Source organism: Coturnix japonica, chromosome 19 (assembly GCF_054131305.1).
Source record: "Coturnix japonica strain WE chromosome 19, WE-NBRP24, whole genome shotgun sequence".
Taxonomy (NCBI): domain Eukaryota; kingdom Metazoa; phylum Chordata; class Aves; order Galliformes; family Phasianidae; genus Coturnix; species Coturnix japonica.
In genome coordinates, this window is record NC_140681.1 from 4,750,877 (window position 1) to 4,771,846 (window position 20,970).

Genomic DNA, 20,970 nt, shown 5'->3' on the forward strand with positions numbered 1-20,970 from the left:
TAACTCCTTGGCTCAGTGCCTGCAGGAATGCCTTCCAAGTCAGGCTCATGGCAGGAAAATCCTGTAGAAAAGAAAAGATCATTCAATCTCTGAATATTTATTTATTAGCAGATTTCCAAGTGACGGGTTTAGAGTTGGTTTTTACCCTCAATAGGACGCAGCAACGTGAGTGTTGAGATGAGGTTTTGCAGACGTCAATTTTATGTCCTGTTTTGTATTTCCCGTGCAGCCTCAGCCCAATCAGCCTCTCCTTGCTCCTCTCCCCTCCCCACCACGCAGCCATCAAGGCAGTTCGCAGCTGGCTGTGCTCTGGCAGAGATGTTCATTAGAGCCTGAGGGACAAATAGGAACGACAGTCACAGAGACAACAGAAGTAACTCAGGAAGAGTTACAGGCCTGCAAGCGTGGCTAACCATAACACAAGGTCATGGCTCTAAATACATTATAATCTCCAGGAGAAGCACCTTGCTTTTAATTTTGCTGATAGCAGTTGCTAACAGGGATGAAAGGCCACAAGCAGGGCCAGCCTGAGGGCATAGTATTTCTATAGGGCTTTGGCTGGGAGAGAGATGATTTTTTCTATGCAGTGTCAAGAGATGTACCCAGGGGATGTGGTGGTGCCTGAGAATTCACAGGCCATGGCAGTGTCCAGAAAGTCCCTGAGCTAAAAGGGAGGTGAGGCTGCAGGTGATACCCCTGGCAATGTGCAGGGCTGGGTGAGCACTTGATCTCATCTTCTGCAATTCTTCCCGCATCCATAAACAAGTCTGAGAGGTAATATGACAAAATGGGAACCTAGAGGGGGAAAACAAGAAGCCAAAGGGGAGCATATGTCCTTCTATCCTCATATCTGCTCTTCCCCAGCAGCATGTTGTGGATGAAAAGCAGAGGATATGTACAGTGGGGTGATGTCTCCTGGGGGTGTCACTGAAGGAAATGTCTCTGGGCATGTCCTCAGGTCAGCTCCCTTGAGTCCATGTCTGGTGTCACTGCTCAGGACTGCTGAGCCTACCCTCACCTCAGCCTGCCAGGATTTATTTGGCTTTTATTTCACTTTAGATAGGTGGCAAGAGATGTACAGGTGTACAGATGACTCTGGAGTGGAGTCAGTGTGCATAAGCAAGCAGGGAGAAGGGAGACATTCTTCTCTTTAAATGTCATCTCAAGTCTTTCTGGAGCTGCCTATTTATCGTCAGTCTATAGGTCCACAAGATGATGAGATGGATAAAATGGGATGATAAGCTTGAGCTGGAAGAGAAACTATCATCAGACCTGTTGATTTATTGCTCTTCTCAATTCAGGTGGATTTAGGGATGAAGGAAGGATAAATCTTCCTCCTACTTTTTTCTGCTCTTAGGTAACCATTAGCGCTCTATGGACTGCGATTTTCATTTCCCATTGGCTTTGAATAACTCAGCTTGGGACTGAACTGAAAGGTAATTTCAAGAGGCAAAAAGAGTTGGGAGAAGCCCAACATTTGTATTTAATTCTGACTTAAATTCTGGCCTTTTTTAGAACTTGCATTAAAGACAGACTGATGGGGATGCTGTTGTGGCAAGAGGAGAGGACAAGATTGCCCACTGGATGAGGAATTATGGAGCAGTCCTCAAGGAAACCCCAGCAATCAGACCGATCCAGCAGAGGTGTGACTGGTATTGCATTCAGAATAAGGACACTGGTTTTTACAACCATGTAGTCTCCTCCAACTATATTTATCTGAGGCTGCCTACACCAGCAGTGCTTAAGCCAAGAGGGTGCAGGTATGTTTGGGGTTCTCCCCACAAATTCCTGTTTTGTTTCCCTCCTTCAGTTTGAAATGGTGCTTATAGACAGAAGTACAACTAAGTGAAGACTGCTTAACTTGAAGGAAGCAAATGGCCCTATGTCTAGAATATCCCCCCTAATGGGTTAAAACCCTCTTTCTGGACTGCCATAGTTATCCTCTGGTTTCAACACTGCACTGTTCATCCTTCACCTCACCGTGTACTTTCAGGCCAGGCACACAAACACCACGGAATCACCTGTTCTTACAGGTGCTCTGGAGAGGGCACTAGAAATTAATATAGATCATCTTTTTCATAATGGTTACAGTGCATTTTAGAAAGTGCCACCAGTGTTTGGTGGCTCAGTTTGCTCCATGAAGTTGTGGTTGGGGCTGCTTTGCATCTACCTGCTGATTACTCCATTCTTTCCCTTTCCCCATTAGGAGAGAAAAAGATTAAATTCACATTAATTAAAAGCTAATTGATGACAAGATGACAATACTAATGAAGAAGCTCGTGGTCCTGAGTAGCAAGCTGCTACATATCACCAGTCCAATTTAATAAGACAGCATCAATGTTAGCCTAACTAGAGAAATGTTCTTGCTAACTGTGGGAAATAACTCAAAGGCTTGTCTTGGTTGTCACAGGAGAATGGGATGAAACCCCACAGAACCCAGTGGGTGCAACCCAGCTTGTGCTCCCCCAAGCCCTGCACCAAAAGGCTGCCTTGGCACTGTGCACACCTGGCTGCACAAATGAAGCCAAATCTGTGCAAGGATGAGGGATGCTGTGCACAGGGCTGGGGCCTGGCTGGCTCTGTTGGGGCAGGGCCTGCTCAGAACCAGCCTGTCCTGAACACACCATGGGAGCCAGACACATTTGTAGGCTCTGGCAGCACATTCATGCTGCTTTGCTGGCCTGAGCATGCAGCCCTCCCCCTGGGCAAGGACAGGCATAGCAGCAGTGCCCATGTTCTGTCAGAGCAGCTTTGCTTGAACTCTCTCAAGCCCTCAAGGGGAGGAAGCCTGTCTCACCAGCCAGCAGGGGATGGGATACCAAACCACTGTGCTGCTGATGGTCTCACACCCCTCCTGCCTCCTCCATCAGCTCTGGGATCAGCACATGCTGTAGTAGTAGGGCACCCAGCCCCCGCATCACTGCCTTGAGATTAAGATCTGTTACCTGAAGGTAGCAGCTCTGAAGGGCTGAGATTAATTAATGGATTCATTGAAATCCATCCTTTTCTTTATATATATATATATATATTTCTTGGTTTTGCTGTGAATCTCCATTCTTGGCTGATAACACTTCCAGCAGTTGGGAACTGGAATTGTGGAGCAGAGAAGGCTAAATATAATCCAAACCCATGAGGTCAGTTTGGATCATCAATCTGCCAAGCCATCATGGAATCACAGCATGGTTTAAGTAAGAAGGGACCTTCAGATCATTGAAACTAATCCCCTGCCATGGTCAGGGACATCTTCCATGACAGCAGGCTGCCCAGGGCTCCATCCAGACTGGTGCTGAGCACTGCCCAAGATGGGGCACTCATAGCTTCCCTGGGCAACATATTGAGTCATCCAAGGAAGCAGAGAAGAAGAAACCTAAAGGAAGGTGCCAGCACAGCCCTGCAAATGAAATCAAAGGAGAAGACAGGTTAAATGTGTTCTGTGTAATGCAGGCTTGGTTTCATTCCAGTCCATTTTGTAAGCAAGATTTCATGTTTCCTCTGAGTCTGAAAATTAGAGCTTTATGGAGCTAGTCTGGGTGAGACTTGTGACTTTCTTCATGATTTTATTGTGCCAAAAATGATCATAAAACTGCAAGAACACCTTTTTCAGTAGTTCTGACTCTCTGTAGAAGGCCTATTAAAGTACATGTAATAATAGAGCTGTGCATCAGCTCTGCCCTGGGACCTGAGACGAGGCCTGTGCTGGGACAAAACAGACCCACAGAGCTGAGTTCTGCTGTGAATTGGGAACACAGAGGCCCTCGGCACTCTCTGCTTCAAATGATGAAAGGTATTCTGAGGGCAGCTATGCAGAATGAGGAGCACTGAGCACCAGCAGGCCCCCCTAAGGACAGATCTCTGCAGACAGATCAAGGGAGGAGCATCTCTCCTGCACTCAATTGGCACAACAATGCTGGCTCCTACCAGGAAATGTGCTCTGACACACAGGAGAAGCAAGGTTTGAATGTTTTCTCCTTTGATTCCGGGGTTTTGTGACTCATTTCAGGAGCTGAGAGTGGATGGAAAGTGGGGTGCTGTGATTTTGCTGGTCCAGCTTCTGATGGCTTATTGGATTTATCACGTTCTTCTTTCATGGTAGAACTGCGTAAATGTCAAATAGTCATATATTATTTTATAAACATCCTTCAGAGACAAGATTGAAAGTGGCTTCAGAGCTGTTCCCTGAGGGATTTGGTCACTGTCTTACAGACAAGAAGAGAACTGCTGGGCTGGGACTTTGTCATGACCAGGCAGCACCCCTGGGACTCTTGCAAGCTGCTCTGATCTAATCCTCATGAAGCCTGACCCTTCCTTTCAAATGAAGCCTAATCCATCACCCCTTGATTGTGCAAAACATTACCCGCTGACAAATGTGGTGATAACAGTGCTAATAGAGGCCTGACGGATGGCTGGGGCTGGCACTGCAGCTGCAGCTGCAGCTCTCCTGCCCAACAACTCCTACCTGAGCTTCAGCATCACTGTGAGCTTCCTGTTCACAACAGGAACTGGGAGAAGAGCAGTTTTCCTGGAGCTGCCCCATACAGTATTTTGGCTGGTCTGTGCCATGCTCTGCCCTCCTGGGTCTGCTATGGGAAGGACTGCAGCCAGGTGGGGCTGCCTTTTGCTGCAGGGCACCAAGTTTTTTTGCTTTCATCCAATCCAGCACAAAGGCATAAGCTTTCCTATTAGCTTTTATTGTTATTGTTAGTATCTAAATCGTGCAAGAAAAAGCATTCACTGACCTACTCTGCAATAAACTATAAGTGGTTCTGAAGACCATGAAGATGGACAACTTCTTAAAAATGTAAGGCAGAAGCATTGCACGCTCTATTGGGTTTTTCATTAGGATTTTTCTCTCCCCCTGTCTATTTCTCACACCCACTGGATTATGAATTTACATGCATTGTAATGAGAATAACTACAATCATGATAGATAGGATTTTTTATATATTTTTTTAAATCTTTATGTAAAAAGCTATGGAACATAAGCCAGCTGTCAAAGTTTGAAGGAATCAGCCCCGTTTTGGTCATACAATTTCATATTTCCTGTGGTGGGGATGCAAAGTGAGTCTGGGCTGCAATCTAAATTCAGCAGGGAGTTGTGGTTGACAGAAATAAAGCATGTGTTGAGGGTGCCACGTGAGCTGAACATAAACATGTATTAAACTCTGCAACTGTGAAGGAACTGAGGCTGCTGCAGAACTGGTGCTCAAACCATAGATTTAAAGCCTAAGAGAATGGGTTGGAAGCTGGTTTAATTGCCACAATAAAGGGGTAACATGAAAATTATGGGTGTCAGAGCAGATTAAATGTACTTCAGGAATCAGAATATGACGTTGATACATGATAGATGAATGGCAGAAGCCTGAAAGATGCTATTATGTCAACATAGTTGTATAGAAAATATGGTTTAGTGGTTAAGAAGGGTGAGTGGAAGTCAGGGGCTCTTGCTAGGGCACAGCATCTCTTTGCATTGTGGTGTAACCTTGGGCTGAAGCTTCTTAGTTGGGTTTGTTGAGTGGGAGCACCTTGCTCAGTCCCTGGGTGCTGTGCAACCATGTTGATAGGGCTGGGAATCAACGTGCCCTTTGGAACACATCATATGCTCATTAGAGCAGTCAGTGCTAACACACTTCTGTTGGCAATGGAGCACAGGCTGGGTGTCCCCATACAGCACTGAATGTAGATGTGAATGTGGGACAGCAGATAGCTCACCTAGCTTGGGGCACCTACACTTGCACTCAGTTCTTAGGCTCCTTTTGCAGTCAACAAGGAAAATACTCCCAGCCATTTCTGGACTGCAGTTCATCTCATTGCTTTTAAACCTAAGCATGGATACAAGAGGGGGAACTGCTAAGGAATGGCTGCATGGGTTTCCCCAGAGTGCACACCAGTAAGTATAGGAGGGCATACAGTGGAGGCATCAGTATTTACATGTGGGGCTATGCTGGTGTGGTGAGAAAACAGCAGATAGATAGAGACTGCATTCAGCTGCATGTAAATGAGAGCAGGACAGTGCTTGCTCATATGGATCCTGCTCTGCTCACACTGTGAATGAATGAAAGAATTGCTCACGCAAGCACTGCATGCTGAAATCTGCAAGAACTTCCTCAGTGCTGCAAAAGAGGTGCCATGACTGTGCGGCTCCTGCAGTCCATCTGTGGGTGAAGGATGGCTGTCAGCACTGTCTGCAGCGGCTGCGGTGTGGTGGCACTTAGTCGATAGGAGGTGACAAGGGCTCTCAGAAGGGATGGAGTGTCACCACGCTGGCAGGCAGAGGCAGACAAAGGAGAGGCTTTGAGACAGAGTGCGGTTGCCAGATTCATAGCAGTTTTTCTAATAAGGCTGTGGCCAACAGTAGGAGCACTAGGAAGGACTTGTGCCACTCAGAAAAAAAGCTTCCATGCTATCTCCCATTTCCAGAAGTGGGTCACTTTGGCCCAGCCATGATGAAGCAAAAAGAAAACAAATTCCTCTCCCAGCAAAAGAATCACAGAATGGCCTGGGTTGGAAGGGACCTCAAGGATCATGGAGATCCAACCCCCTGCCACAGGCAGGGCCACCAACCTCTACATTTAATACCAGTCCAGGCTGCCCAGGGTCCCATCCAACCTGGCCTTAAACACTTTCAGGGATGGATGGGGCATCCACAGCCTCTTTGGGCAGCCTTTTCCAGCACCTCACCATTCTCATGGGCTTTGCTATACAACTTTTTCTGGTATTTCCAAACCAAGGGCGTCCAGAGGAAGATGCATTGCAGGCTGCTGGTTTTCATAGCCCCAGTACATTAGCTCCTTCTGGCTGCAGCAGGTTGTTGAGTTATACAGGTTTGGATGCAGCTTAACTTCAGAATGGGTATGAATGGCACAAGAGCAAGGTAGTGTCTACAGGCAGGCAAGGTCAGATGAGGAAAGATGTCATCCTGTGAGCAGGATTGCTCTCATGGTGTCATCAGACATCTCTGTGTCTGTGCTTCTGTGTGCAAAGGAACTACTTATGAAGGAGTTCTCATACAGTGTCTGCCAGTAGCATTTTGGAGAGCAAAAAACATACACACACACACACAAACCCTCCAACAATCTCAGTTCCCACTATTAACTTTCTGAAACTGCAGGAAGTGGCATGTGTATCTCAGGAGGCTCATGTGTACCTCAGGAGACACATGTACATCTCAGGAGACACATGCATATCCTGGCTGTACAGCTCCCTTGGTGTCTATCCCCCTCTATTCTTTGTCTGTCTGCTCACTTCAATTTAGGGGAGATCTCTTTACCCTTGCCAACTCATTTTCTACATTATTTATCCATTCCTGACTCCATTGCAGGCTGTCAGTGTTGCTCTGGAGTCACACTGCCTGTGGATTTCCTATATTCTTCACCTGCTTCTGAAAGCCCATCAAAAGCCTCCATGGGTAGAACAGCTGCAGGAGGCCATACTTTGGGAAGTTTTCAGAGCCTCTCACAGCTTTTCTGCCTATGGCTGACAACTCAAAGTGGTGGAATTATTCATTGGAAATAAAGCATTGGAGGAATATAGCTATCGATTGTTATGAATGATTTATGCACTGTTGGTATTCCTGTAGCCTTTATTGGTTCTTTATGGATTGAAGCTGTGCTGTGTTAAACTTTCCACGTATCTGCCCCAACTCAGTGTCTTTAGCTAAGGACAGTGAACCAGGCAGGTATGATAGGTTTCACAGAACCATGGAATCATTAATGTTGAAAAAGACCACTAAGATCATTTGGTCCAACCATCAGCCCATCACCACCATATCACTGAACCTCGTCCCCAAGTGCCACATCTCCACAGTTCCTAAACACCTCCAGGGATGGTGACTGCACCATCTGTGCCACTGCATCACCGCTCTTATTAAAACAAATCTTGTCATAATATCCAACCTGAATCTCCCTCAGGTAGGTTGACCAATCCTGTTTGAGTGGCAGTGATTGTCGCAGCACAACCTGCCCTGCTGTTAGCAAGCATTCTGTGGGCATCTTTTCATAGGTGAACCTGAATGAGCTGTTTGGAGGAGAACAAAACAGCCTTTTTCATTCCTCCCATGGGTTGCGCAGTAACGAGCCAAAACAGAAAGCAAAAGCTTGCAGGAAAATGGAACTGATGGGCAACAAAAGCTGGCAATATTGAGAGAGCAGAAGGCAGGTTTGATATTTTTTACTCTGTCTGCGTGCAGGGTTCCCTTTGTGAGCTGCCTGTTCTCATGTTTGCCTGTTATGTGCTGAAGTCCATCTGTACTCTCACACACATTTTAGCCCAGAGTTGGTGTGTGAAATCAGGCTGACATCTGTTAGGGTTTGGTGTTCGGTTGATGGGTAGGGTCCTGCATCCCTCAGTGCTGCTTCTGCTCCCTGTGTGCCCTGTCCTGGCCCATCTGCCCGTGAATAACACCGCTGGGCTGAGCCTCAGACCTCCTGTGAGATGAACGAGATGAGCTTCTGAAGGAGGCAGGCACCATCCTCACTCACAGTGGATATTCTCAGTCCAGTGAGAGCAGCTTGAATTCACTGAATCGTTACAAAACAAGCTGAATCTCATCCTGGATTAGCATGTGCCCGCAGGTACTGCTGAGCTGAGCGGCATGAAGCCCATGCCAGACCCCAAAGTAATAAAAGATAAATGATGATATCGGTAAGCTGGCAAATTAGGTTTAAGTGATATTGAACAGCTTCTCTGGTGCCCCATTACCTCTGCCCAGGTGACCAATGGATTTGTTTTGAAGGTGCTCTTTCAGCAACCTTATATAATAAGTAAGTTGTGTTTGCAGTGGATACCAGATAACAGTGTTCTGGATACACAGCAATGCCTCCCACAACTTTCTGACTATTCAGCATTCTGTTGAGCCTCACGTCTGGGAACATTCCTATGACAATTTGCCATGGTTTATCCCAGGAGGAGCCCAGCACCACGAAGTGATCAACTCGCTGCCCCTCCAGTGGGGTGGGGGAGAGAATGGGACAAAGATAAAAACTGTGGGCTGAGATGAAGGTACTTTAGTGAGACAGAAATCAAATGGAAAATAATAACAGCAGTAACAGCAATAATAATAATGATAATAATCCCCCAAACAAGTGATGCATGATGCAGTTTCTTGCTGCCAGCCCACCAAAGCCTACAATAGTGCACCCCCTCACCCAGCTCCCCCGGTGCTATCATTCAATATGGCACCATATAGCATGGAATGTCCCTGCTGTCCTGGCTGTGTTCCCTCCCAGCTCCTAGTGCTCAGCTAGAAATCCTAAATCCAAACTGCAGCACAGCACCAGGTGCTAAATAGCAGATTAACACCATCCCAGCCAAAACTGGGACATGGTTATTTACACCACCACCACCCCTGCCCTCTTCAAGCTTTGCTGTTTTTCTTTCAGGCAGGAAATCTCCCTGCTTTGGCAGAGCCCTTAGTAAATACATTTTTATTTACGTGGCTGTTATGTTTCTGTCTTCCATCAGGCATCCATCTGGCTAAGCAGACATGAAAATATTAATCACAGGGGTGTTTAGACACCCACTCCAGAATGGGAAATTCAGAAATTCAGTTCAAGATTTTACATCAAATTTCATTTCTAAATAGCATTGATTTCACTTGAAGAGGACCGAGTACTTGGAATGTTTTCATGCTTTCACTTTTTTGTTTGTTTTTTGCACTCCTTTTCTTATGACCAGCTGGGAATGTTGGTCATTTTAGACGAGTTTTTTACTTAGAAAACATTCTAAACATCCCTAACAAAGATTAAGTGTGTTTAATATATAAAAACAGAGTCATAGAATGGTTTGTGTTGGAAGGGACCTTTAAGATCACGTAGTTCAAACCCCCCTGCTATACACCTCCTACTAGACCAGGTTGCTCAAAAGCCCTTATAGAAGTGAATGGACTTCAGCCATGGAAGAAGTTTGTGCTTTAATAAAAAGCATCACTCCATTGGCCTGGTATCTGTGTTAGGAATAGGTGTGAGCTTCCAAAGCAGAATTAGGATCTTTGTGCTTAAACTCCCACATACCTTGTAGCTTAATACAACCAGAAAGCCGCTGCCTTTTTTTGCCCCTTGAATTCATGGAGCTACAGTTTAGCTATAAGCCTTTATTGTATGTTTTTGCTTTGGTGGATCTGCACCTTCTAAATTGTAGCTATTATTGAAAGTAATATAACATCACTGAAAAGGGATAATAATGCCACAGCTATATGTATTTAATGAATACCCAAAGGCCACGAAGAAATAATTTTGACCCAACAGTGCCCCTGAATATTGAGTTTTGCCTGGGAGTAAAGACAGATTTAAAACATAATTCTGCAGCATCTGTTCTGCCATCCAGCAGCAGCAGACTTATTTTATTTTATTTTATTTTATTTTAAAGAAAACAAAGCCTAAACTGGTAGAAAGCAGAGCAGAGGGAGAGGGCAGGGGGGAGGCTATGGGAGGCTGTGGTCCTGCAGCAGCTCTGCGGGCTGCCCTCAGGGGTGGGAGAGACCTCCTGGGAAATGTTCTGGAGCCATGGAGCAATCCTTGCTTTTTGTTTCTTGTTTCCTATGTTGAACTGGGTCGATGGGCAGTAGAATACCTTCCAGGCACCAAGGTTTGTGGAGTCCAGAATGAGTGGCAGAAATCCTTGCGTTTCGGAAGCAGAAAGTGTGAACTACGGGATGCTACGCTGATGGAGGAGAGCCAATGTAGAATCTGTTTCCAGAGAAGAAAGGCCACCTACTTTCAAAGTGAGTCATATTAAAGGAAAGGAAATAGGAGAGAGCTACCAAGAGTAACCCAGTTTCTACTAGAGATCATGATGGATCATGAGTCATTCTATGGAGAAGAACGACCTCACCTTGGTGACTAAGTGAAGATCTTTGGTAAAAGAATCACATTTCTTTAGAAAATAAAATCAGTTTTCAGTGACAAAAACAAAGCTCCTCTCAGAAGCAGAGACACGGTGGAGGCACAGCGTTTAATCTCTGTGCAGTGTGGAGTGGTGGTGGCTCATGAACTTAGCTTGGTACTCATCGGCCCCTTGCAGTTGGCTTCACTGGCTGGGCAAAGCACAGCTACACTGTGATTTTCATTACACTATGCTTCCCCTAGAAGGAGAGGGCAAGATGTGCCCTGGTATTCCTGTTGGTAAGAAAAATCAGGAGCTTAAAACAATTTGTCTCTTCTGGGGCATTCTGATGGAACCGCAGGATATAGGTACTTTATGAGCAAAAAGTAAAGGAAAAAGATCCATTTTCTGTTCAGCTTTACTGCTTAACTGGGTCAAGCTCAGGTAAATACTGGGAAGTCCCAGAGAGCCTAATACACAGAGTATGAGCTTGGAGGTTTAGGGTACCAGCAGGACCAGCTCAGCCCAGGTCAAAGAGAGCAATTAGTTCTCCCTGCCACACAGAACTCACAAATTGCTTTGGAACAAGGGTACCTCCCCGTGCATCTGCTCCTCTCGCTGATTTAGATGTTGCCACCTGGATCCTAAAAGGCTTGTATTTGTTTATCCATAATAGCTTCCTTTGTCTCCTAAGTATATATTAGTTCAATGCAACTCCCTAAACTGCAGCAAGCTCCCCATGTGTGGTTAGGAATTATAAGAATAATGAGTTCATTAAGAGGCCTTGGGTGGATTAAGTCATGCACAAGGCCTGGTGTTATAAGAAAGGAGTTCTGCAGCCCAGTGCGTTACTATAATTAATGTTATAGGAATCACAGCAAAGAAGCACCAAAAAGTGATTCCTGATTTGGCCAAGGCTCTCCCTGATTCCCTCTGGACACAGGTTATCGTATTTCTTTTCTGAATCAGATCTCCACACTTTCAAGCTATTGTAAGTTCAGTGTGTTACAGCAATCCCTATTCCTTACACAGACCACTGAAATTCTCTCTTTCTTTTTTTTCCCCTCTTTTACACAGGCTCATTTATGAGATACGTACAGCTGAGGACTTGATCTTGGCCACAGCTCAGGTGATACGTAGGGCCAGAACGACTTTCAGAGGAGAAAGACAAAGGTCTGTTTGAAACTGATTAATCCAAAAGGAGATTCAATCATATAATATTCCAAGGTTGATTTAAATACATGGAGCCAAGAAACAGGGAGAAGGTAATTATGTCAGTCTCTTGGGTTTGAGCATTGCAGGGGCATTACATGTGACATGTGAGATCTCTCCTGATCCAAGATGCTCTCATAGAATAGGCAAAAGGTTGATTTGAACTTCTACAGTTTGCTTGAACTGGCACAAATGCACCAAGCTAAAGTTGATGGAGCAATTCTAAACTATACCTGCTGAGATCTGCTACTGATCAACACATTTTCTTGTACCTTCTTGTTGACTTGAATGTGTTGTACAAGTGTATATTATTACAGCTGGCCCTGAGACAAAAAAGTAACTCATGTTATGGGAAGAACCAGCCTTAATACAAGATAGATGTGCAGTTCACTACCTGAACTGAGCTTCCATTGAATGTGCAAAGCAGATAAATGCATCTGCAGATGCAATTTGGTTTAAAAAATTGGGTGTACAAATAGCATGTATGATTCAGTGCTCAGTGTAGGAAGCAAGCTCACATGATCCATCACTCTGGACTGTGATTTTTGCTGGTCTTGCAGCAAGTGGAAAGTTTCCAAATGCCTGACACATTGGGCTTTCTGCTTTTTAATGGGTACTTCTATTCCAGAGTGATGAAATATACATATACAGTTAGTGCTCCTACCTCGTTGGGTTGCCCTTGGAGGGGGCAAAAAAACCTTAGTGACCTGCTTTCTCCTCTTCTTCTTGAACAGTCCTTTAATACATGCAGCAGTCACCCTGAAATGCATTCAGTAAATCATCTCTGATTACACAGTTAAAGAGCACTACTCTATATGGGTCATTTAAAACATCTGCAAGAGTTTCATTGATGAAGACTTTCCGAAAGGAAAGTGACAACAAGAAAGATCTATTGAATTTTGAGTCACTGTACGCTGGGTGTTACATTAGAACCTAAATCAGATCCAGCATTTCACAAGGAAAAGAAAACAGAAAAGTCAAGTGAGATAAAGGGCTGTTTATCCATAGGAAGACGTGATGTGTGTAAAAAGAGCCACCTTGCAAAAGGCTTGGATGTTCCACACGCTCCCTTAAAGAAGATACAATTAGAGCTTAATCGCTTCTCTCTTCAGTTCAAAGCTCCCACATCTAAGTTAATGAACACGTATGCCAAGTCAGCCCTATCTGCACCTTGCTTATCTTGACCATTTTAAACAAGCTGCCTCTGTGCTAACATTGCTGTGTGCAGAGATTGCACATCCCGGCGTGGGAGCATTGCCCTGTTCAGAGGTTGGCTTTCGCTCCATACAGAGCACTGAGGATCAGATGTAATTTCTTCCTTCTAAGGAAGTCCTAGCAATTAATTTACAAATAAGTTGATAGAAAGCTAATAGATGCTAAATTAACCACAGGAGGGCTCCTGATCTGTTCCCTGAACCGCAGGAACATGGTGGAAAATTACAAGAAGAAAAAAATCAATACAGAAAGAAGCTGGAGTCCATGAAGTTCAGGCAAGGTACAATTGTTACTTGACACCAGCATCTGCTTGCATAGTAAATTAGTTTATTAATGTGCACAATGCAGCCCACTGCTTTTCAGGCTGCTATGTGTTGTGGTGAGGCTGGAAGAAGGAGCCAAGCTTTCCAAAGCCACGTCTGGACTAATAAAAGTAAATATACCCCCTATTATTCTGACAGTGAGGCTGGTGGTCTCACATCCATTCCATACAGCTGTTCTCCTTCTGGAACTGTCTCTTTCAATGCAGTGTCCCAATCTCAAGCACACAGGCTGGCTTTTCCCTGTTCCTCCCCAACCAGCAGGGTGTCTCTTTCCTTGTCCATGCACAACACTACGGTTTTATGCTGTTGCATCTTTGACAAGCATGCTGCCAAGGCCAGAGAGTAGCAACATGTGTGTCCTTGGGGCATGGCCTCTGATGTTTGTCCATAGTGTCCATTGACTTCATCTGCTTTACACCATGCTGCCCTTGGTGGGTTGACATTGCCCTGTACTTGCAGGTAACTGAGCACTTTCCTTTCCTTATGTGCATACACCCTTGTCAGTATTGAATCATATAATATCCTGAGTTGCAAGAGCCCCAAAAGGATCATCAAGTCCAGCTCCTGTATGTATGCTCACATACACTCCTGTACAGGCTGTGGGCTGGCAATTAGTGATAGCACACACACACCTCACTAAAGATCTCAGATCAAAACGATGGGATTATTCAAGGTATGTGATTTCAGTCCTTTAATTTTTGCTGTGGTCATATTTAGGGAAGTGTGTGCCATGGCCATGGGCTCTTCATGGTTAATTCTCTGGCTTAAGGTGGAGCACACAGTGAGCAGCACACAGGTTCCTCATGTGTCAGGGCAGCACTTCCAAATCAATGCCCATCACACTTTGTCTAACATGTTGTTTTCAACCCCAGGAGCTGCTCGTTCATCCTGCAGCCTGAAGAACCAATAACACCTGCAGCACCCAAAGTCCGTTGAAAGCATTGAAAGCCAATCCCCAAAGCCTTGTAGTAGTGATGAGCAGAAAATCACAGCAGCCGGTGTTGGAAAAATAGGAATTCAGCTAAGGCAACAATACCTTGACAACACTTGGCACTGCAAACATCACTTAACTTGACAAACAACCAGTAATAGCTAGAGTGAAAATAAAGGGTTAGGCAGGTAGAGAGATAAAGTATGAAGAACATGCTGAGCAAATAACAGCCTTTTGAGAATCAACATTAGCATAATTACTAAACATAGGTAATTGCTGAAATAGCATTTGCTGGCAGCGCTGATGTTTCTAAATGCAACACTTTTGCTCTTCCCTATGCAATCTTCTGCTAGGACTATAGAGTGTGCTTACACTCTGCTTTTAGCTGAGAGAGAGCCAGTGTGGAAATTGGCACCATCTGAAAGCCAGGGGAAGAGCACATTTAACGCCCTGGAGCCCAACCATCCTTTTTAAACAAGCTTGTCATAGCCAGGGCTACATGCCTTGTTAAAATCTATATGTTATCCCATCAGCTCAGCGATTGTCTCAGCGCCCTACTCGATACTTGATAAGATTGGATGTTCTCGAATCAATTCTTATCGATTTCTTGCTGCTGAAATAGGATAAGCATGTGACAGACACAATGAGCATTTAGTGCAGCAGATCAAGCCATTCCAGCACTAGGAAACAACTTGGCTGCTCAAAAAAGAAAAAAAAAAAAAAAAAAAGAAAGAAAGAAAAAAAAAGGGAAAGAACCCCAAAATAGCATGCAGTGCATCAGCCATGATCAAAAGCATTGGCTGGTGCTGCATTTGGCTACAGTTCTGATGGTACACCAGTAGACTGGGTGGAAATGTAATAACAATAAGTTAATAAATGAGGTTACATCAGTGAAAGGTATGGAGCTGATATGCACTTATTTATGAGCTCTGTACGTGATGTAGATACTGAGTTTGTGCTGTCCTGGCTACTACAGCTCTTCTGCATGTTGCTGCATAGGGCAGGTAGGAAGCTGCTGGAGACAACAGGTGGCATCTGCCTCAGTGAATTACTGGTTCGTAACCATAGGGAGGGGAAAACTATATGTGCACTGTCAGGTGTGAATATTCCTCAGCCCACAGGGAGAAGGTTGATGTAGATGTTCAGAAGTCATACACAGCTAAAAAATCTTTTTGATTTTAAAATTTGCTGTGTGCTGGTTTTGAGTTTGGAAACTGACGCCCACCTCTGCCCTATTGGTTGTCTTGTGTGGTTGTGTTAAGAGAAATGGATGCAATACTGGCACCAAAGGGGAAGGACTATGGGGTGCCAAAGTCTGGAGCAAAACCATGAGAGCTCCCTTCTGTGCTCAGCTCCCCCAGCACTACTCAGTGGTGAGCTCCATAGGGCTTCACAGAAAGCAACCCAGGCACCTTCCTCATCCAGCAAAAACTGCATTGCCTAAGGACCCTCTGAAGCCTTGAAAACTTGCATTTGAACATAGTTCCCTTGAAGGAAACTCAAGCAAGAAGCATGAGCCACTTGGTGATCCATCCATCAATACAAGCTAAAAAATGGCAGATCCTTCAAAAATAAACCACAAAAGCCTTCTATTGCTGAACACGGTGGCATTTAGATAGACAGGCATTTCTTTAGGCAAGAAGATCAGTATTTTGCTGTCATTCATTAAGGATTTACCAGTTTTGTATTGATTTTGTTGTGGCCTCCTATGTACTTTAATTGCTGCAATAGAAAAACAAGTTGCTATACATGACATTTCCTTTCGGAGAAGCTGGCAACAGAATTGCATGAACCACTGGTAAATTCACTGATTTCCCTTGTGAGTCAGTAATAAAATGATGACTGAAACAGCTTGTCCTTTTTTCTGTTCCAAAACAGCTATGTTTTTTATTATTTTTTTTTTTTTTCAAGAACTCTTGCTAGCTGTGAATTTAAAAACAGAACTTTCCCTAATTGCTGGATAGCATTATAGACTTTGCAGTGGCATTTCAAGGTTATTAACTCTGGGGGCTTATTGCTTTCATCTGAGGCACCTGAGTGCTATTGCTTGAGCAAGCAGGGATGTCCATGCTGTGGGTAACATGCACCCAGGGCTGACCAAGAGCAACTGGAACAACTGACAAAGTGGTTTCTGGTATCTCATCATTAGATTGACACATGGTGCAGCTCTCAGGACTGTGAGCTGAAATGCCTCCCTCACTTGGGATGCCAACACAGCTCCTCACCTGAGAGGTTTGCAAGCTACTGTTGTAATAGTTTGTTTTCTGTACTTAGCCATCTGCTGATACCCTCTGTCTGGGTTTCCATAGCCGTATTCTCCTCACTTTGCATTTCTCATCCTGACCCAGCTTGTTGGTATATTTTAAAGCTGTGGCCCATCTAAAAGAAAATCCAAAGAAGGCAGTAGATGGAAAACAGTTCATTCTGTTGAAAACTCTTTCAGAGTTAGAATCCATGGCAATACTGACTATTCTCCCTAGACTGGTTTGAGTCCCACTGCATGAATTAATGTGGTAAGAAAAAAGCTGCAGAATTCTTTCCTCCAGCTGCTTGGTTTGTGCATATTTAGGCACTGGGTTGAGCAGCGCTATAAGAAAACACCGATTAATGACTGTAATCCATAAATAAAATAAATTCAGCATGCCCATAAGTGAAATTCTGCTACAGCAGAATTACTGGCAGTAAGTCAGTACTATGAGCATTGTTGAGAAGGATGAGCTGGGCTCTCCCAGCAGCATGTGAAGGCAGAACCTATTTCAGACAAAGAAGAGCTGTAGGAGTGAATCCAGGAGTGCGTGCAGTTTGAGGATACACAGAGTCTGCTTTCTAAAAAGCATGATTACCAGAAGTGGCACAAATGTGCTCGGTGCAGAAAGCAGAGGTGGGCTGAAGGAAAACTGAGGCTTTCTTTGCCTTCTGCTGATCGTGCTTCAGAGCCTCTGGAAACCTCCACAAGGAGCATTTGCAGGCTGTTTTGCATGGCCATTTCAACACAGCCCAGCTGGTTAATGCTAACAAATCTGGGCTGGTAGCACTTCCTGAAATAAAACCCATCTTAACAGAAGAAGAAAGTCTAAGAAGAGAAAAGGCTGGTGGTATTTTTTCCCTCATTGCCTATGTACTTCTCAGCGACACGTAAACAAAGCCAACTTGTTGATGAGAAATATGTCAATCAAAGAGCTGCTGAATGTTCTGGAGACAGTTATCACTGGATGTTTTGACTAAATGTCTGAGAGCTCATGCTCTTGGGAAATTTCCCAATAGATCTGAAGATAAACACACAAGCTCTTGGCATCTCTCCTGACTGGATGAGAATCTGAGAACTGATCATTATTTACACTTTGTGCACCTTACAAAGCACGTAGTGAACCTTTCAGAAGGGAGCACTGGAGCATTTCACAGTGGTGTTTATTAATGGCAATATCCCAGTGAATGTTTAAATTCTGCCGGGGTGCTTGTCTCCATTTCATATCATGTCACAACACAAACACCAGCTTTGTCATATTCACCTCCAGTCAGTGTGATAACAACTGAAATACAAAGGTAACAAAAATCAGATGAGAGAAATCTGGAAAGCTCTCCATCAGGGGTAACATCAGAGGCATTTGGTAAAGTGGGGAGAAGGAATCTGCTATTCAAAGCAACTTCCCTAAGCGCTCATTTAAGTCAAAAGTTTAATGATGCCCTGCTGTGAGAGGTCCCCTGCTGCTGAATGATCCTTCGTGGGGCAAAACTGCCACATGGAGGCTGGGGCTTTAGGGAGGCAAGATGAATTGCTGCAAGGTTGGCCAAGGGAAGCATGAGGTAAGGCTGACAGCCAGAACTGAACATTACTGAACAGATTTTTAATCAGAAAGCTCCAATTTTCCATCTCTGTTAGCAGCGATCTTCCTGATTTGTTCAGCAGGAACATGCATGGGGGTGATTTTTTTTTCTGTCTTTTTTGTGACAAGAATAACAAAGCAGAAGTGATTTTGTTTTCCACCCACATCACAGATACGCTTGTTTTCCTTTACCTGTTACAAACAGTCCCTCCTCCATAACACCCATCCAACTGGCAGAAACACAACCGCCCCATGGCCCATTGAGCAGCAAACGGATCTGTGAAATGTCATGGCATTAACCAAGATTTCACAGATCAGCACAAGGAATAAGTATAATGAAGATGAATAGTTTGCTTACAAGAGTTCACCAGGCTCTGTTACTGGAATGAATGAATGACTTTCCTAATTCCTGAAACCCATAGACTTCTACAATTGTGCATCTCAGCCATTTATTGGCTTGCCCAGACTTTACATCTCAATTAGGTTGACAGTATAAAGTCTGGTTCAGAGTAATCTATTGCAGGTATACACTGCGTTAGTATAAATACCACTGCACAGCACTGCAACAGAATGAGCATTTCATCTGATCTGCAAAATAACATTCTCCCCCAAGCAGTTGGACAATGCAAGATGGGCAGTGTGGTGTGTGTTGCACTGGCCATCAGTCCTCTGTTGTTTGATCAATAAGGGAAATGCTGTTGACATTATTCATACCCTGAAAGCATACCTCTAGATAGTAACCGCTCCTCTGTGTTTATACATATGTCTATATACACAAACATGAAACCAAGGTCACCAGCCGTGCTCAAACCCAGCTCCGGATCACTGGAGGAGAAATTTCTTTGGCAGACAGGATGAATGATTAGGCTGAATGTTTGTTAAGTTTGTATCTTCAGGAATAACTTCCGTACTTTCTATCTGACCCCACTAATGCACTTCAGCTCCGGCAACCCACAGTGGGAGCAACATCTCTTCTTCAGCCCATTCAGTCCTTAGCTGGTGATCTTAAGAGGAGGGATGGAGGTAGACCATTGTACAACCTCAGCTCACAGCTCAAACACAGTATGAATTACATCAGGCCTCCAGAGATGGCTGTCTGTCTGTCTGGTTATCACCTGTGCCCTTCTGTGCCAGCTGTGGTAGCAGGGGTGCTCCAGCTGTCCTCATTACTTCCACCATACTGGTTTTGGATGATATTCCTCCTCCTCATGTTGAATAACCAATCTAGGCCTCAGATCAACAGAGGGCAGCTGTATTCCTGTTCTTGCAATTAAAATTATATGAACCACAGTCAGGGAAGAACAGGGGTGCTGCAGCTTTTTTCTGCATAATTTTAGATCTGTATTCTGCCCAGCCTGCAAACCAAGGCAATGTCATTCTGCTGTCGAAAACAGTCCATATTTGCTGATCCTTAGAGGTTTCCACAAAGACCGTTGCTGAGAAAAGTGATAACCTGAACTATCGTCTCCATATTTGAGCAGTTTCTGGGTTACTGTTCATTTACAGTCGTGTTACTGGAGCAGTTAATTAGAATAATTTGTTTGCACAAAATACTCTTCTAAAATGCCTGGATCCAAACATACGACTTTCCTAATTCATAAAAAGTTAAAGTAAACAACTCGAGAGCAAATAAACACAAATCGTAATGAATTTTTGATTCTTTCAGCATTCCTGAACCAATCCTGGGACCTGCCAGTCTCATCAATATTTTAATATGTTCAGGGCTTCTTGAAAGTAAGCAAATGGCCATCGGTGAGTAAGCTCTCCTGTGTTTGCTTTTCAAAATGAGGTGCTCAGGTAGGCTGCATGTGTGCGGTAGTCTGAGTATGTTTGCCTCAGGGGCACAGAAACCAGGCTTAGGCATCTGTAAATGCTAAAATCTTGAATATGTTCACATTACACCCAAGCTGCAGATTATGTTAAATGTTTTCTCTCCCAACTAATCTGCTAAACACAAACACAGGGCAGATGGGAAACCAGTGACTCGGACGTATTAATCTCCGAGCGCGTTACTGACCTCTATCAATCCTTTCAACTGGGATCTCATTCGGCAAATAATGGGAATATCACAACATGTAAAAAGAGTCAAATTCACTTTGCGCAGATTCAGTCTGACAGTATTACCTTTAAAAAAAAGAATCACAGAGAAACAATATTCTGAAAGAACCTTTTTTTCCTCCGGCTTTCTGCACTGAAACTCCAGGTGATCATGAGTGGCAGCTCATTCCTCAGGACCAGAAGTCAGTGAGGGAAAATCCACCAAAAAAAAGTCATTGTAGACAGACTGGGAAGAAAACTCTATCGTCAGACTGCAGCTCAATAGAGGCAGCTCAGTTGCTAAGAGCCTCAGAGGATGGTTGGATTTAGCTGAGCACTGTGCCTGTGACGGCTCCATGCACCCTATGCTAGTAGGTGGAACAACCTGCAGGGCTGTTACAGCGTACAGCCCCAGAGCAAAGATCCAGCTCACACACCTGTGTATAAATTAGCCCCCCCCCATCTCCACTGATGTTAAAGCTCTGGAGGATGCTAGAGTGGTGTAATTATGCCAACTGCCTGTGGAGCTCTTGCTCTGTGCAGGACAGTACCCTGCCCTCCTGCAGGCAGTGCTCACCCAGGGTAGTGAATTGGAGAGAGCTGCAAACAT

At 44.5% G+C, this 20,970-nt stretch overlaps 2 long non-coding RNA genes across 2 annotated transcripts; both read left to right on the forward strand.

Moving 5' to 3' along the window:
* The first annotated feature begins 230 nt into the window (after positions 1-230).
* On the forward strand, positions 231-2,254 carry LOC146757811 (uncharacterized). Its single transcript, XR_014935755.1, has 2 exons — positions 231-1,436; positions 1,516-2,254. It is a non-coding gene; the product is annotated as an uncharacterized LOC146757811 (long non-coding RNA).
* A 754-nt stretch (positions 2,255-3,008) lies between these two features.
* LOC107322886 (uncharacterized) lies at positions 3,009-16,347 on the forward strand. Its single transcript, XR_004309410.2, has 2 exons — positions 3,009-10,717; positions 11,896-16,347. It is a non-coding gene; the product is annotated as an uncharacterized LOC107322886 (long non-coding RNA).
* The last annotated feature ends 4,623 nt before the right edge of the window (positions 16,348-20,970 follow it).